The sequence below is a fragment of the Triticum urartu genome, chromosome 1 (assembly GCF_003073215.2).
Source record: "Triticum urartu cultivar G1812 chromosome 1, Tu2.1, whole genome shotgun sequence".
Lineage (NCBI taxonomy): Eukaryota > Viridiplantae > Streptophyta > Magnoliopsida > Poales > Poaceae > Triticum > Triticum urartu.
In genome coordinates this window covers 539,972,359-539,986,390 of record NC_053022.1, presented here as the reverse complement: position 1 = coordinate 539,986,390, position 14,032 = coordinate 539,972,359, and the positions used below count along the sequence as shown (strand labels likewise).

Sequence of the window (14,032 nt, the reverse complement as noted above, 5' to 3'; positions counted from 1 at the left end):
TTTGTGCACCGACACTGTTCGTCTCAATCTCTAGTACAGTCCACATTATGTATAGTAGGTGATCTTGGATGTATTTGTTAGGTAGCATTTTAGTTTTTCCATTTCCAATCCATGGATTAATTTGGATGGCTTGTCAAATCAACCTTATTCACCCCTCCCCCTCTGTGTCTTGTATATACATGTACGTCATAACTCTTTGCCTTCAACGTCAGCTCCATAGCTGAAAAGCTTCCAATCCAGCTTGTGCATGTCACTGATTTTCTTAATCATTTTGTTGTATCCATCTCGTGTGTCTTTAATGCTAGATACAATCAAAGGAAGCTGGAAATTGTGTGGAGAATATTCAAGAGAATGCGGATCATGAGGCCATCGCAGGAGATTTAAGAGCAGACCTAAGAAAACTGAAGCAAGCTTACGAGACACTTAGCTCAAACAAGGATAAGGAAATTTCCGCACCATTTGCAGTGGAGGATTTTCTTTTGAACAAACTGCTGAGAATGGACAAGGAAAACGCAGGGCTCCTTAAGTTAAAGGAAGTGGAGGCAGAACAAGCTAACGAAGCAGCACAAAAGCTTCAGCGGACTGTAGAGGAGCTGCAAGTGGCAGTCCGATATAATGATGATGAGATTGGCAGATTGCGAGCAGAAGCTGGGCCCCTTAAGATAAAAGAAGTGGAGGCAGCACAAGCTAACAAAGCAGTACAAAAACTTCAGCAGAATGTAGGGGAGCTGCAAAAGGCAGTCCGAAATAAAGATAAAAAGATTGGCAAATTGCGAGTAGATGCGGGGCTCCTTGTAGATATGCTCAAAGTAGAAGTACAAAATAGGAATGCTAGGAATTATGGATTCCGAGAAGAAGCTGCTAGTACAGGAAAAATGGTGCTGACTCTCGAGGGTAAGCTACAGGAAATGCATTCCTTGGTTAAGGAGAAAAACGATGAAATACAAAAACTTAAAAATGGGCGACCTGAGACTCTGAAATGCAAATGTGCCTCTTCTATGCCAGTAAGTATTTCAAGTATTTGGCCTGCCTATGCTAAACTCTGGTTTCTTTTCCATATTGTATGTTTAGTGACCTTGTCTTGCCATGCATACATATATATCATGTTTATATGTAAACCTCCTAGATCAAGTGTAACCATAATTAAATGAAATTTTGATCCAAATTCGCTACTCACAATTTAATGGACCACCTTTTGATGTATGATCATATGTTTTTACTTATACGCATAGGCAAATAGTCTAATTTCCTTTATTGGTCAAGAATCATATTTCCTGTGCGCACTTGTATAACTTTTTTTACACAAAAGGTATAAGCATCCTGATTCTTGATAGGCTCACACATGAGTCGTTTGTTTCTGAAAGCACAAACCAATAATAAAGTTGGTTAGTTTGATGCTAATTGATTTTGCGGTGCCATCATTTCTAGAAACTGAGTTGACCTAAGTATTCATGTTCCTTGCTATAAGATGTCCGTTTCTTTCTCCTTTTGTCATCCGAGTGAATCCAACATTACTGACACACTCACTGATAAATTGACCTTGTACACAAGAATTGTGGTCATGATCAGCCTTCTATGATTATAACACCTGAAAAATCTTCCTGCTCACGTTCAGCACATGACATTGTCCCATGCTTGTTTCTGGCCAGTAACTCATCTACTGTAATTTACAAATTGTCGGACACTTTGCTGGCCAAAGATGAATTTAAGGGATGGTATTCTAGATCACAGTACACGCGTTGGTCTCAATCTCGTGTTGGTCTCAATCTCTAGTAGAATCCACTATAAGTGGCAGAGCTAGCCCATGTGTGGAGCCTGGGCAAAGTACAAAGGAAAGTAGCTGATGGCTATTTGCCTTGAAAAATTACTGATTAAATCTTCATGTCCTTGTATAAACTACTGATTAAACTCAGAACTGAAGGTACTTAATTATCTCAAAAGCATACAGTCCAGCTTGTGCATAGTATTGATTTTCTTAATCATTGTTTTGCATCCTTTCTTGTCTTTTTGAAATGTTTAGGTTAAACAGGAGGAAGTTGGAAGCTCTATTGATCATGAGCACGCTACAGCAGAAATAATACCAGAGCTAAGAAAGTTAAAGCGAGCGAATAAGGATAACACTGAAGTAGCACAGAAGCTTCAACAGAGCATAGAGGAGCTGCAAGTGGCAACCCAAAAGAAAGATGATGAGTTTGGCAGATTGCAAGCAGAAGCTTCTGCTTCCATAAATAAGATACCGGTTCTTGAGGGTGACATCCAGAAGCTCAAATTGCAAACAGAAGCTTCTGCTTCCATAAATTAGATACCGGTTCTTGAGGGTGACATCCAGAAGCTCAAATTGCAAACAGAAGCTTCTGCTTCCATAAATAAGATACCGGTTCTTGAGGGTGACATCCAGAAGCTCAAATTGCAAACAGAAGCTTCTGCTTCCATAAATAAGATACCGGTTCTTGAGGGTGACATCCAGAAGCTCAAAGTTGGGCAGCCTGAGATTCCTAAACGTAAGTTTGCCTGTGTAAAAATTAAGCATTTCATTTTGAAGTATATGGCCAGCTCATACTAGACCTTGTTTTCTTTCCGTGGTATTTGTATATTGACCTGCCTTACCATACATAGTCGGTAGAGAATGTTGACCAGGTTGATATTTTTGGTCACTATGCTGCTAAACAATTTTCCAGTGATATCTTTTCTAGAACCGAGTTGATTTAGGGTTTCATGAGAATTGTGATCATGATCAACCTTCTATGATTGCGATGCCTGAAAATCTTCCTGCTCCTGTTAGCACTTAGCATTGCCGCCACATACTTGTTTCTGGCCAGTGAGTCATCTAATTTACAGATTATCAGATGTTAGGACTGGTTAGATGAAGAATATCAAACTTGTTCATGGTTAATTCATATCTAAAAGGAAAAAGGACCAATCTGTAGGATTCTTTGACAATGTGTCTTTATCACATTCTCTATCAACATTGTCTAAGATACTTGATTTTCTCAACAATTTTTTTTTGTTCTGCATCTATGAAGGATTGACAACATAGGCCAAATATAGTCCTGATGTTTATGTTTATCACTGATATCCTAGCTGTTCTGATCTGAACAAGATGCCTTACTTGCCCGCTCAACACAAATTGTATCACCCGAACCTATTGAGTGGTTGCGGCTAACATGTATCACAATTGCCTGTTGGAATTGTTGCTGCTGTATGAGAGCCATTTGTCTAAGACATTAATGTTTTGTGCTTTTGTTCGACAGATGAGAAGCGGTTTCAGGTTAGAATCCGCGGAGTCACATACCACTCGATTTCATCGAATTAGATACAATTTGCAATGTGAAGGCTAAGATTGAAGGCAAGGTGCACCTCCCCATAAGCAGGAGGGGTCCAGATGAAGCAAAGCAGATGTTTGTCAAGAGAAAGAAGACTGTCGAGTCGATGCAGTTTTTGATTTTTGGCTTTTGAGACACCACCGTGAAAGGGCGCGCCTCATCTATGGTGGTAAGTTGATGGAGGACGCCCGCATGCACCTTGGTTGAGTACCGCATGTGATGTATAGTGGTGAAAGTGATACCCTTGTGTTGCTTTTCCAAGGGGCTGATATTGACAGGGCCGTGAGGAATGCGAGCAAGTGATCCGAGGCCAGGGTTCAGCTTGTTGATGCCCGCGTCCCTGCCCACAGATCTTATGTATGTCGCCTGGGACGTGGTGTCTGCACGTAAGGAACTGGTAATTCTGAGTTGATCACGCGTATCACGTGAATGAGATGGCCATTATTAATTTGCACCAACTAAATTGCTACTACGGTAAGCTCAGCATGTATGCAGGTGTAGATAGATGCATGTAACACTGGTGGTTTAGTCGAGGGCAAATCAGTCATTTCCCTAAAAAAAATTCCGACGCCAACAAAAAACAAAACGAATAGACTCACATGGTTAATAAAGCTTTTTTCTTCAGTTATATTATAACCTAACCACGACGACTTGAATGGTTTGATATGATATCATGCATGATTCATGAGTATCTGTGAACAGAAACACTTTGTACCAGACGTCTGATGGAAACCATCCGTCAGACCAGTCGCGTACCGTGGATTCAATTTAAATCTTGTGGCCTAGGGTGCATCCCACCATTCACGCCAAATCCTCTGCCATAAGGGCATCTCTAGCATCCTGCAAACCGGCTGCTAAAATAACCACCGGTTTGCAAGATCCATCCCATATCCTAGGTGAGAACAGATCCTCCAAATCCGGCCGCCTTAAACTTTTTATTATGGGATCCCGCATCCGCGAGCCTATTTTCTTCACATGTGCGGGAATCCATCCGATTTTACAGCCTCCCCTTTCCGTTGGCGCGAACCATTTTCGCCCGCTTCTGTTTCCCGCTTTCACTCTCCGCCGCCGCCGCAAATCCCCGCCCCTTGGTGCTGCCCCCGGCTACCCCGCGCCGCCCGAAAGCTCCGCCGCCCCCGCCGCATCCACTCCACCGACCATTTGCGCCCGTGGCTCGTCGCTGCTACCGGCGCCATGAATCCGCCCGGGAGCTCGGCACGCGGGCTCGTTCCTTGCGGATCCGGTTGGTTCCGGCAATTCTGAGCGGCGCGCGTCGGGGGAAGAGGGTGGCGCGGCACTGCTTCAGCCGAGGGGAGAAGAAAGGGGCGACGCCGTCGGGCGGTGTGGAGAAGAAAGGGGCGACTCCTCCTCGGCCGGCGGGAGAAGAAAGGGCAGCGCGACGCGACTTTGCTTCACGCGAGGTATGTTCGGGTGAAACTCATGCCGACTCGTGCTCAACATTTGTGAAGACCATTAATGACCCCGAAATCAAGAAGCATAAAATTTTGCGGAAGCACAAGAAGCTTTTCGAAAGGATATTGAGAGGGCATTTGGTGTGTTGCAAGCTCGGTTTGCCAATGTTCGAGGTCCTGCTTGCTTCTGGGATAAAAAATTCCTTCGAAACATCATGATTGCTTGTGTAATTGTACACAATATGATCGTCGAGAATGAGAGGGATTTGGACTTGGAGTACAACTATGACAATGTTGGTAGCCGTGCAAAGCCGGCCATGGATGCAGATGAGATCACTGCATTTCTTGAGACCTACCGAAAGATCGAGGACCGTGATTCGCACAACCAACTTCAGCATGATCTTATGGAGCATTGGTGGCAGCCCTATGGGGCGAGATAGATCCCCATTTGTATCCATTTCTATTCGTGTGAGTTTTGAACAATTTGGTTTTGTAATAATTATTTGAATTTGAACATTTGTTGTAATGATGACTACTATTGTACTGTGAGTTGCTTGACCATTTATATATTTGTATGTTGAATTTATTTTAAATTCCATTCAGTTGAAATTATTGTGAAATTACGGTGCGGCGAGCACTCCGGCCGAACAGATCCCGCAAACGCATCCTGCAAAACATTTGCGGGATCTATTCGGCTGGAGCGCTCGCCGCATCATAAAAATAATTTACGGGAGCCCTTATACGCGTTTTGTGGGACACGCGGTTGCAGAATATGCTAGAGATGCTATAACTCTTTCCATGTAAATCTCACTTGGCCCAAACGGCTAAACCCACTCTGTCGCTCCTCCTCGTTGTGCTCCCGTGCCGGCAACTAGCCAATGCCCTCGCTCCCTCACTTCTCTACCATGTACCAGCCCCCGTTCTTGTGCCCCAGAGACCCACCATGCCGGTGCGCCGTCCCATCGGATGGATCCAACCGGCGACGCCATGACCAGCGAACTCGCAATCCCATTACTCCCCGGTCACCTCCTCTCGCCTTGGCTGTACAGTTCGGTCTTATGTGTTTGTCTCGATTTGTTTTTGATACATAAGTCTTGTGTTCGCTATCTGATGTGTTTTTCATTGTTGCAAGTTAATTGGATGTTATTGCAGGATCGGGAGTACTCCATTTCGACATGAAAAAAATGCTTCATACGTTTTTTTTTTGTGGGAGAGAAATGTCGGATTTATTGATTACTTAAAACAAAGTTACAAAAGTCTCCCGGATACATTCTGGAGCAGAATGGAAAACAACAAGACTAGGTAAATTCTTACAAGACTTAGCTAAAAAAATGAGTGGCTACATTAACTTGTCGACAAACATACTTAAAACACCACAGAGCCAAAGATCCTCGAAGCAATCTTGATATCATTTACCACAGTACCGATGATGGAACAGTCAAGGGTGTTGGCATTAATCCTATTCGCAAGTGACTGGCAATCTGTAGCAAAAATCACATTGGAGAAGTGTTCATCCCATGCTAGTTGCACAACCCTTTGATGAGCCATAGCTTCCAGATACCACCATATACAGTCCAAAGGAGAAGATTCATTTCAAAATCGGACTTGCCCCACATGTGCAGCGCCTCATCTACAATGGGAAGTTGCTGGATGCCGCCGCACCTTGGCTGACTACAACATCTGTCCTTATGAGTCCACTACAACATCTGTCCTTGATGACTGTGCGTATCAAGTGAATGAGATGGCCCTTATTTGCACCAGGCAAAGGACTCCATTTAAAGCTCCTGAATAGGGGAATTGGGGATGGAGGATCTTGAAATTAGAAACAAGTGCTTACTGGCTATTTAAAGCTCCTGAATAGGGGAATTGTGTGACATGACTATCCATTTGTTATTGTGTAGTAGCTGCAGTCCAAATATTTTGTCTTAACTAGAGATAAAACCCAATTACCAACCCTTTCGGAATGACTTGGTGAGAACTAAGAGACTTTTCACTACGCAGCAGTTTTTTTTTTTTTGATAATGATTAGAAAATTCAGTCTCTCATGTTTATGTATTCCATATGCAATGGGTGTATAATACCATAAGTACACATATATTAAACATTAAAAGTGCTATACTTATGACGATTTCTCATCCGATACATGTACGACATCGACACTGAGCCGTGACCCTGGTCCAACGTGAGAAGGAAATATGATTATGCATGACAGTATTGGACGGAAATCTGACATAGAAGGTCGCATATGAAGCAATTTCGAAAGACACACGAGACTAGTTGTATGCCCTATAAATGTACCTGGTATTGGTTACTTCATTGATTAATTTCAACTGGATCACCACGCTCACATTACCAGTGCTTAATTATTGAGCGCTGGAACTCACTCTTATTCAGCAAACCAGGCATCACACAAGATTGTACTGTTTGCTGATACTTTCCTGGTCTCCACACTCTCCACTCAACACCTCTCTAGCTACTTTGCCATGGCGATATCACATCTGATACTGAAACCATCCTCATTAAGGTGGCCCGATTCCTCCAGGACCTTTCCTCTTCACGAGCTTGCCGCCCTGTGTTTTGCGTCTGGAGAACTTGCATAGTTACTTGCTAGCGATTCTGCACAATGCCACCGGGCTTCCGTCGAGGGCGAGCAAACTGATTCCATACCGCGCTTTGGTGGCGGTGGCTGGAGCGGCGTCGGAGCTATCAAGCCCGACAAAGATGGATATCCAGCCCGCGTGTTTCGAATTGTGGCCGTCAGGGTAGTACTCCACGCACCAGCGTCGGCCTCCTACGACGAACACTGTGGATGTGAGGCAATTGTGGTAGCCGCCGAGCGTTTTGGTTTTAGAGTAGCCGATAATCTTGAGAACGTGAGACATGGACTTGGCCTGGTCGACGATGTCCATGTGGAGGGCGGGGCAGCTCTCTGTCAGGTGTGGAAAACCGTCGCTCACCATGACAGCCTCCAGGTGCCCGCGCCGAGAGGTACAATATGCATGCGTCCTTCAGCCCGCCACAACCATGCTGCTCGGCCAGCGTTAGGGTGGTCGCTGTCGTGCGCGTGTCAATGTTGCCACACAACATGTCCTTGCAGATCGACTTCAAACTTTGGAGATCAAACCTATCGGCCGCCACGAGGAGATGTTGGGCCATCTCCAGCGTCTCGCCGCCATTGATCTCCGGCAGCGAGTCGCTAGCTGTAGATGCACTCGAGCATGGCCTCGAAGACACTCGGCTCCATGTCGTCTACCCGCACTACAGGACCGTTCTCCGCTTGCATTGGGCCGAAGAGCTCCGCCATGAAGACCGGGGACCGAGCGGCGAGCATCGAGAACGCCACGTCCCCTCCCCGTCCGCTCCTCAAGAGGGCAAGGGGCTGCCGGTGCAGGTCGGACGGTGCCACGATGACGGGCCGCGGGGCGAGAGCGGGTTCGGCGCAAATGCCGTAGAGGAGGATATTAATTGCACCTGACTCTGACTCTGAATCGATCCTGGTCTCCCAGGTAGCCGTGCAAGGCGCCAGCCTCGATGAAGCGGCTGTATCCCCGTTCGTCCCCGGGAGCAAAGGCGCGGATCTGGCCCCACTGTCTGCTGTAGGATGGCACCTCTCGCCTGTCTTGGCAGATAAGCAGATGCTGAATCGTGCCATGACAGTAGTGTAGCCGTTGTCGTTGGCGCGGCTAGCCCGGATCTGCAGGTAGACGGAGACCCAGCCGCTGCCGGCCGCGGACGAATCCTTGCCGTCGGGGCTAGATCTGCACAGGCCAGTACAGACGAGAGACCCTGATTGAACTGAAGCTAACCTAGAAGACAAAGACTTTGCATAAATGGCGGCGTATATATTGTTGGTTTCCATCCATGAATATATCAGGAGCATTCTCACGCGCGATATACAAAGTATAGTAGGATAACTATTGCGCTAGGCGCTAGCTGCCGCGATCAGATGGCCATAGCCCACAGAATTATTAAGATCAACTACGGGAGTAAGGAAAGGAAGGAATCACGGCCTAAAACGTTATTGTTGTAATTCATGCTTGTCACCGCTCATGCATATTGGCCGCTGGGCCAAACACCACTTGACGTACTCGGCGTCGTCCGGCTGACGACGGCGTCGACCCCGTCCGGGATGGGGACGATAATAAGTTGGAGCCCCGAAGTACCCCTCCTCCGCCTCATCACCTTCATCATCTTCCCAGTTGTCGATCTCGTCCGCTGCCAGACGCGAGCACGTCATCTCCCTAAGGCCGACGTCGCACCGGACCACGAGGAAGTCGTCGCGGATCAGATGCTCCAGCTCTTCCCTCCCAATGAACTCCTCGTGGCCGCATCCCGGGCCTTCTTCGTCGCCGGCAGCGGCAGGGCTCCTGAAGGCGCGCATGCGCGGGCGGGTGGAGTAAAAGGGGTGGTAGTAATGGTCGTCGACTTCGGGTTCGGGGATGCCGGTGAAGGAGCCGGTCTCGGCCGGGAGCTCGTACGCGGTGTTGCCGGCGTGGTCCAGCAGGCTGAACTTGTACCACGCCTGGACGGGGCGCCGGGTGCGGTCGTCGGTGAGCTGGATGTAGACAGAGGCGTGGTTGGATCTCGCGGAGGCGTCTCGGCCGTTGGGGTAGTAGTCCATGCGCCAGGACTCGCTGCCGACGGTGAAGCCCATGGAGGAGATCTTCTCGCCGGGGAGGACCGTCTTGGCCTGCGAGTAGCCGTCGATGCGCAGCAGGTGGAAGCCGCTCACCGCTTTGGCGACGACGCTGGTGGCCGACCGCGACAAACGGGAAACGCCGGCGGCGGACATGCTTTGATTTGGTTGCGTTCGATCGACCTGGCGGGCTCAAAAACCTAACCTAAGCTAGCAGGTGGGTGAGAGATGACATTTCGATATAATACGCTGTTGTTACGACTGCGGTGACGAAGATCCGATAAATAAGATCGGTAGAGCTTTCTTAAAAAAAATATGGGTCTATCTAGGGCACATCTAGATGTGCCTTAAGTATTACACATCTAAAAACTGACGTCATCGTCATGATATAGCGGGCGTACTCCTCCCCGCGGTTGTCGTTATCGTTTGTCGTTCTTTTGGGCTCGTTGCTTGTTTCAGGTTGACAACTGGGCTTCGTTTTCTGTTGTCCAAACAATTGGGCAGGCCCGGAAAACAAAAAGGTGGACACAACTGGGCTTTAGATCTGGGCATGTGCAGCTACTGAGCGGCCGATCGGGCGGGGAGCTTGATCGGCATATGCGTACACGACGGATGGAGGGGCCATAGGCCATATGCATGAATCGTCTCGTCTCGGACTTGGACACCAGTTTGTACCAGGTTTTTGACGAGCAGCCGCCGTCCGCCCTGGAAAGAAGGACGACGACGACGACCGTACTTGAATTAGAGATCGAACACAAGTTACTGCTCATCGATCTTAACGGTGGCTGGCGACCCAACCAACCAGGAGCAGCACATTGATCTTAACGGTGGGTGGCGACCCAATTAAGCAGGAGCAGCACATCGGAACGGCGGCGGCACATGCTGGGCAGCGATCGAGCTCCTTAATTAATTCGAACCAAGCAGGGAACTGCATGTAATGGACGAGAATTGAAAAGAAGATGAGATTTTGCTGGCAAATGAAGGAAACGAGCTGTCTCTCTGTCGTCATGGATCCAATCGAACAAAGAAATGAAAGAACTCTACCGGGCCTCCCCTCCAGGGGCAACTACAAACTTATGAAAAACCACAGTTGCAAGTAGAGCATTTGAAGTGCAACTAGGGCGGCTACTAAAAAGCGCCTAAGGAAAAGTCCAGTTACAGGTCAAGTGTTGATATGCAACTCAAGGAAAACTACAAACAATCCCGACGAGTCAAGGGGCTGACTTGCAACTCGGACAATTACGAACACCTAAAAAAATCCCAGTTGCGTGCCGATAGTTGACATGCACTGGGTCGGGGACCCCGTCGGCGGTGCAACTACAAGGTCGGTCTATGGGAAACCACAGTTGCGTGCCGATAGTTGGCATGCAACTGGGTCGGAGCCCCCGTCTGGGGCACAACTACAAGGTCTATGGAAAACCACGGTTGCGAGTAGAGGATTGACTTGCAACTCGGGCGACTACAAAAACCACCTAACGAAAAGCCAGTTGTGGGTGAAGTGTTGACATGTAAACTCGAGCAAAACTACAACGTCTATGTGAAACTGCAGTTGCGTGCCGATATATAGTTGGCATGCAACTGGGTCGGGGCTTCCGTCTATAGCGCAACTACAAGGTCTATGGGAAACCACGGTTGCGAGTAGAGGATTGACTTGCAACTCGGGCGACTACAAAAACCGCCTAAGGAAAAGCCAGTTGCGGGTCAAGTGTTGACATGCAACTCGAGCAAAACTACAAAAAACAAAATCTTGATGAGTCGAGGGGCTAACTTGCAACTCAGACAACTACGAAAACCTACAAAAAAAATCCCAGTTGCGTGTCGATAGTTGGCATGCAGCTGGTTCGGGCCCCCCATCGGGGGTGCAACTAGAAGGTCTATGGAAAACTATAGTTGCGAGTTAGAAGATTAACTTGCAACTAGGAGGACTACAAAAAAACCGCCCAAGGAAAAGCCCGGTTGCGGGTCAAGTGTTGGCATGCAACTCGACAAGCCTACGAAAAACTTAGTTGAGGAAACATGGTTGCGAGTTAGAGGATTAACTTGCAACTAGGACGACTACAAAAAAAAACCACCCAAGGAAAAGCCCAGTTGCGGGTCAAGTGTTGACATGCAAACTCGACAAGCCTACGAAAAACCTAGTTGAGGAAACACAATTGCGAGTTAGAGGATTAACTTGCAACTAGGACGACTACAAAAAACCGCCCAAGGAAAAGCCAGTTGCGGGTCAAGTGTTGACATGCAACTCGAGCAAAACTACAAAAACAAAATCCCGACGAGTTGAGGGGCTGACTTGCAACTCGGACAACTACCAAAACCTACAAAAAAACCAGTTGTGTGTCGATAGTTGTCATGCAGCTGGGTCGGGCCCCCCGTCGGGGTTGGGGGGGAGGGGGCATCTAGAAGGTCTATGGGAAACCACAGTTGCGAGTTAGAGGATTAACTTGCAACTACGAGGACTACAAAAAAACGCCCAAGGAAAAGCCCAGTTGCGGGTCAAGTGTTGGCATGCAACTCGACAAGCCTACGAAAAACCTAGTAGAGGAAACACGGTTGCGAGTTAGAGGATTAACTTGCAATTAGGAGGACTTTAAAAAAAACTGCCCAAGGAAAAGCCCGGTTGCGGGTCAAGTGTTGGCATGCAAACTCGACAAGCCTACGAAAAACCTAGTTGAGGAAACACGGTTGCAAGTTAGAGGATTAACCTGCAACTAGGACGACTACGAAAAACGCGCCCAAGGAAAAGCCCAGTTGCGGGTCAAGTGTTGATATGCAAACTCGACAAGCCTACGAAAAACCTAGTTGAGAAAACACAGTTGCGAGTTAGACGATTAACTTGCAACTAGGACGACTACAAAAAACCGCCCAAGGAAAAGCCAGTTGCGGGTCAAGTGTTGACATGCAACTCGAGCAAAACTATAAAAACAAAATCCCGATGAGTCGAGGGGCTGGCTTGCAACTCGGATAACTACGAAAACCTACAAAAAAATCCCAGTTGCGTGTCGATAGTTGACATGCAACTGGGTCGGGGCCCCGTCGGGGTGTAACTATAAGGTCTATGGGAAACAAGAGTTGCGAGTTAGAGGATTAACTTGCAACTAGGACAACTACAAAAAAACCGTCCAAGGAAAAGCCCAGTTGCGGGTCAAGTGTTGGCATGCAACTCGATAAGCCTACGAAAAACCTAGTTGAGGAAACACGGTTGTGAGTTAGAGGATTAACTTGCAACTAGGAGGACTACAAAAAAACTGCTCAAGGAAAAGCCCGGTTGCGGGTCAAGTGTTGGCATGCAAACTCGACAACCCTATGGAAAACCTAGTTGAGGAAACATGGTTGCAAGTTAGAGGATTAACTTGCAACTAGGACGACTACAAAAAAAACCGCCCAAGGAAAAGCTCGGTTGCGGGTCAAGTGTTGGCATGCAAACTCGACAAGCCTACGAAAAACCTAGTTGAGGAAACACAGTTGCGAGTTAGAGGATTAACTTGCAATTAGGACGACTACCAAAAACCGCCCAAGGAAAAGCTAGTTGCGGGTCGAGTGTTGACATGCAACTCGAGCAAAACTACAAAAACAAAATCCCGGCGAGTCGAGGGGCTGACTTACAACTCGGACAACTACGAAAAACCTACAAAAAATCCCAGTTGTGTGCCGATAGTTGACATGCAACTGGGTCGGGGCCCCGTCGGGGTGCAACTACAAGGTCTATGGGAAACAAGAGTTGCGAGTTAGAGGATTAACTTGCAACTAGGACAACTACAAAAAAACGCCCAAGGAAAAAGCCCAGTTGCGGGTCAAGTGTTGACATGCAAACTCGAAAAGCCTATGAAAAACCTAGTTGAGGAAACACAGTTGCGAGTTAGAGGATGAACTTGCAACTAGGACGACTACAAAAAACCGCCCAAGGAAAAGCCCAGTTGCGGGCCAAGTGTTGACATGTAACTCGAGAAAAACTACATAACAACAAAATCCTAACGAGTCGAGGGCCTGACTTGCAACTCAGACAACTACGAAAACCTACAGAAAACATCCCATTTGCGTGCTGGATATTTGACATGCAACTGGATCGGGCCCCCCGTCGGGGGTGCAACTACAAGGTCTATGGGAAACCACAGTTGCGAGTTAGATGATTAATTTGCAACTAGGGCAACTACAAAAAAACCGTCCAAGGAAAAACACGGTTGCGGGTCAAGTGTTGACATGCAAACTCGACAACCCTACGAAAAATCTAGTTGAGAAAACACAGTTGCGAGTTAGAGGATTAACTTGTAACTAGAACGACTACAAAAAAACAGCCCAAGGAAAAGCCAGTCGCAGATCAAGTGTTGACATGCAACTCGAGCAAAACTACAAAAACAAAATCCCGACGAGTCAAGGGGCTAACTTGCAACTCGGACAACTATGAAAACCTACAAAAATAAAATTCCAGTTGCGTGCTGATAGTTGACATGCAACTCGAGCAAAACTACAAAAACAAAAATTGACGAGTCGAGGGGCTAACTTGCAACTCAGACAACTATGAAAACAAAAAAAAAATCCCAGTTGTGTACCGCCATTAAATCCTCGCTGAACAAACTGGTCAAAATCTGCCACACATACTGATGGGGAAAACAAAAAGAAAAGAAGTCCCCATCCCCCCTCTACCAAAAAAATACACAAACGCC

The 14,032-nt window shown here is 47.2% G+C and overlaps 1 pseudogene; it reads right to left on the bottom strand.

Moving 5' to 3' along the window:
- Positions 1–7,582: 7,582 nt before the first annotated feature.
- Positions 7,583–9,527, bottom strand: LOC125538115 (annotated as a pseudogene).
- Between the last annotated feature and the right edge of the window lie 4,505 nt (positions 9,528–14,032).